Below are 4,843 nucleotides of genomic sequence, written 5' to 3'. Positions count from 1 at the left end.
TTTTGGGAATGAAGCACCATTCAATAGAACTGTTTATAATTTGTTTGCTGAATTCCAGCATGAACGTACCTTTCTTAGTGATGAATTCCGTGAAGACCGTCTGTCCACGTCTGTTGTTGCCACTAATGTTGATGCTGTGCGTGAAATGATTGAGCGAGACCGGCATATAACATACTGCGAGATTCAGGCAAGGTTCCTTAAGCATTGACATGAAAGCAATACATACGATTTTGCATGATCACTTGAGCGTACGGAAACTTTGCAGTCGTTGGATCCCACACAATTTGACCAAAGCTCAAAAACAGGCTCGTGTTAAAAGGAGCAAAGAAATGCTCAAGAAATTCAACCGGTCTGTCAAATTTGGTCTACAGCATCGTTACTGGGGACGAAACATGGATCTATTCGTATGAGCCCGAAAGTAAACAACAATCCACTGTTTGGGTATTTCAAAATGAACCGAAACCAACAAAAGTTGTTCGTTCACGCAGTGCTGCCAAGCAAATGATTGCTTGTTTTTTTGGTTATACCGGACATGTGACAACCGTGGGTTTAGAGGATCGAAGGACTGTAAATACTGATTGGTATACAACAATTTGTTTGCCAGAAGTCATAAATGAATTGCGTAGAACAAACCGAAATCGTCGCTTCTTTTCGTACGCTCAAGTGATCATGCAAAATCGTATATATTGCTTTCATGTCAATGCCTAAGGATGCCTGAATCTCGCGGTATGTTATATGCCGGTCTCGCTCAATCATCCTTCATCATGACAACGCCAGCTGTCACACAGCACGTCAAACCGTTGATTTTTTATCTAGTAATAATGTCGAATTGATGACTCATTATCCGTATTCACCTGATTTATCACTTAATGACTTCTTTTTGTTCCCAAACATTAAAAATAAGATGCGTGGTGAGCGATTTGAGTTGCCTGAAGCAGCTGTTGAAACATTTCGTACACTGATTTCTGTTACAGCCTTACAGTGGAAAAAATGCTTCGAAAATTGGTTCGAGTGTATGCAAAAATGTATCGATCTTAAAGGCGAATATTTCGAAAAACAATAAAGCCATTTACCGAATTTTACATGTTTTTTTTCATATTGTTTACAGAAACTTTTCCAGCAGCCTACGTAGAAGGATTGCTGCTAAAGCAATTGAACTTGCATCCGTGTGTAATTCTCGCGACGCGGATCATATAATTGCAACACCGAAAAGGTGAGGATTTTAATTTTTTGCTGTTATGCATTGTTCGTTAAACTTAAACATTACTGATTTTTTAAGTAACGAATAAAATGGTTTAGCTATCTCGGCAAATCTAGGAACAAATCTTCGGAAGAAGTTAACTAAATTCAGGAATCTCTAAAGTTCATAAATATTTTTAGACACTGGGAATTTCTTGACGGCTTCTACATGCCGCTCGCTCGGGGTAATTCCCTGATCAGTCAAAATACGAGGTCTGTTCAAAAAGTATCGCGAATTTTGTGTTTTTTCAAAAATTATTTATTTATTCATGAATATCTATTTTGTCCCCTTCAAAGTAATCTCCATCAGATATTATACACTTGTGCCAACGTTTTTTCCAATCCTCGAAGCACTTCAAAAAATTATTTTTTGTGATCTTGTTCAGCTCCTCCTTCGATGCCGTCTTTATCTCCTCAATCGTAGCGTAGCGTCGTCCTTTCATGGGCCTCTTCAGTTTCGGGAACAAGAAAAAGTCACAGGGGGCCAGATCTGGGGAATACGGTGGCTGCGGCATCATTAGTGTGTTGTTTTTGGTCAAAAATTCGCGCACAAGCAACGATGTGTGAGCAGGGGCGTTATCATGGTGCAAAAGCCAATTTTTGTTCTTCCACAAATCCGGGCGTTTCTGGCGGATTGCTTCGCGCAAATTGCGCATAACTTGCAGGTAATATTCCTTATTGACCGTTCTACCCTGTGGCAAGAACTCATGATGCACCACGCCCCTGCAATCGAAGAAAACTGTAAGCAAAACCTTCACATTCGACCGAACTTGGCGCGCTTTTTTCGGTCTTGGCTCGTGCGGCAGCTTCCATTGGGATGATTGAGCTTTGGTTTCCACGTCATAACCATAAACCCATGATTCGTCACCAGTTATGACCCTCTGGAGCAAATTTGGGTCGTCGCGGACAGAGTCCAACAGCTCCTTAGCAATGTTAATGCGATGCTGTTTTTGGTCGAAATTGAGCAATTTTGGTACGAATTTCGCGGCGACCCGTCTCATGCCCAAATCATTGGTAAAAATCGAATGGCACGAGCCAATCGATATGTTTAGGTCCTCAGCAACCTCTCTAACGGTGATTCGACGATTGGCCAATACTATTTTCTTCACTTCATCAATGTTTTCGTCTGTTGTTGACGTGCTCGGGCGTCCGGCACGCTCTTCGTCGTTCACATCTTCTCGGCCCTCTGAGAACATTTTGTACCACCGATAAACGTTGCTTCGGTCCAAGGTAGCTTCACCATATGCCACAGTCAACATTCGGAATGCGTCCGCGCACTTAATTTTGTTTTTCACACAAAATTTGATACAGATTCTTTGATCCATTTTTTGGAATAGGCAAAAATCGAAGACGAGCCAAAACACGTGCAAGCAAAGCAGCTGTCAAAAATTAACTGAACATTCAAAATGGCCGAACTTGTCGGCATAAGTGAGAGACATGAGTACCAACATAACGCCACAAAAAATCGAAAATCGAATATACGTAACCCGCGGAAATTCAAAATTCGCGATACTTTTTGAACAGACCTCGTATATCCTAAATATTCGACCATTTCTTTTTAGAAATTGACATTTCTTATAATTAACTTCAAAAGCGTGTTGCTTTAACAAGTACAAACAATGTGGCAAAATCTCTAAGTTTTCATCTACGGTTTCAGTCGGAATCAAGATATCGTCCACATAAACTAATACCTCATCTTGACGTATTAATGGTCCTAAGACGCGTAATAAACGCTTCTGGAATTCTACTGGAGATTCCGAATACTCAAACGGTAATTTTACATACTCATATTGTCCGTCTGGCGTGGTGAAAGAGAAATATTTAGTAAATTCTAAAGATATTGGAATAGCGTGAAAGCTTTCTTTCAAATCTAAAAAAGTAAAAACGCTTTCATTAGCTAATCGCGATAGATTCTTCTATAACTGGAAAAGGAGATTCTGTTTTACTATCCTGTCATTTAAAGGACGAAGATCAACACACAATCACAAATTTCCATTTCGTTTACGGACTGGTATAATACGTGAACAATACTATGAACAACTTTCTTTAATAATACCACGTCTTAACAGATCTTCTATAATCTTACGGATTTGCAGCCGCTTGGTCCATGCAAACTTCCGAGGGACATACGCGAATATTTTTTAGCGAGATTGTAACCGGTTCAAGCTCTTTTTCATCGATTTATCGTGATTCTTTTACAATATTGTACGAGGTCTGGCTATTAAATAACGAGACTACTTACGAAAAAGAGTTTTATTTTAAAAATTATTCTACAATTGAATGCTCCCCTTCAATGTACTCCCCTCCCCTCGCCACACACCGTTCCATTCGTTTTTTCCATTGGTCAAAGCAATGCTGGAAGTCTTCTTTTGTAAGAGCATTTAGGAGCTCCGCCGATTTTCGCTTCACCTTTTCCATCGACTCGAACCGGGTTCCTTTTAAGGTAGACTTGATCTTCGGAAACAGGAAAAAGTCACAGGGTGCTAAATCAGGCGAGTACGGCGCGTGTTTGAGCACTGTAGTACCTCTAGCGGCTAAATAACGCTTCACAGACAGCGCGTTATAGGCAGTTGTCCTGGTGTAAGATCCACGACTTGTTTTTCCACAACTCCGGCCGTTTCTTACGAACTCGCTCTCGCAGTGTTGCCAAAACTGTCAAATAGTAAGTTTGGTTTACAGTTTGACCCTCTGGAACCCATTCAGTCATCACGATGCCGTTGATATCGAAAAAAACGATTAGCATGGCTTTAAATTTTGATTTCGACATCCTTGCTTTTTTCATTCTTGGCGATGCAGGAGTTTTCCAGTGCATGGATTGCCGCTTAGTTTCAACATTGTATTGGAATATCCAGGTTTCATCGCAAGTGATGATGTTTTTCAGGCTCTTCATCTAACCTCTCAAGAAAATCTGAGCAGATCTGTTAACGGACGAGCTTTTGGTCAGGGGTCAAATTTTTTGGGACCAACTTCGCACAGACTTTCTTCATGTTTCTATTCACTTTGTTTAACATCTGAAGAGGGTTCAATCCGGCAGCCGAAACTTGTAATGGTACCTTTTCTCCGAATATTTTTATATATTGATATACGTCGTTCTTCATCGTTCACTTTATGTATCTCTGATTAATGTCTTTAATTATATGTGTTCTATTTTATGCGCTGACTCTTATTTCGCCCTTTAGTTTGTTTTATTTATGTTACATACGAAGAGTCTTTATACCATTATTACTTAAATATATGTCTTTTATTTATACAGCTCGAAAATTAATATGGAAAACTTAAAAAGCTCAAAATTTGTGATTATATGGCAACTGTTAGTACAGTTACAATTTGGACAACTATCATTTCAGATAACTATTTAGAATTTAGAATATCCCCATTACTTTTAAATCTTAATAAAAATGTAATTATTGAATGTACTCATTATAAAAATGTACTCAATTTTCACATTTTTTGCAAATACCAGGTATGAAAACCGGAATTCGTACATAGATGGCGACAGGTAAAAATGTAGCTGTAAAATCTCGTCATTGACGCTATTTTGTTGTTTTGATATCTGCCAATAATATTCAACTCACAACAATACAAATTTCATACAACAACGCAT

This window comes from Trachymyrmex septentrionalis, unplaced genomic scaffold, assembly GCF_001594115.1.
Source record: "Trachymyrmex septentrionalis isolate Tsep2-gDNA-1 unplaced genomic scaffold, Tsep1.0 scaffold139, whole genome shotgun sequence".
Classification (NCBI taxonomy): Eukaryota; Metazoa; Arthropoda; class Insecta; order Hymenoptera; family Formicidae; genus Trachymyrmex; species Trachymyrmex septentrionalis.
Note: the sequence above shows the minus strand (reverse complement) of the source record.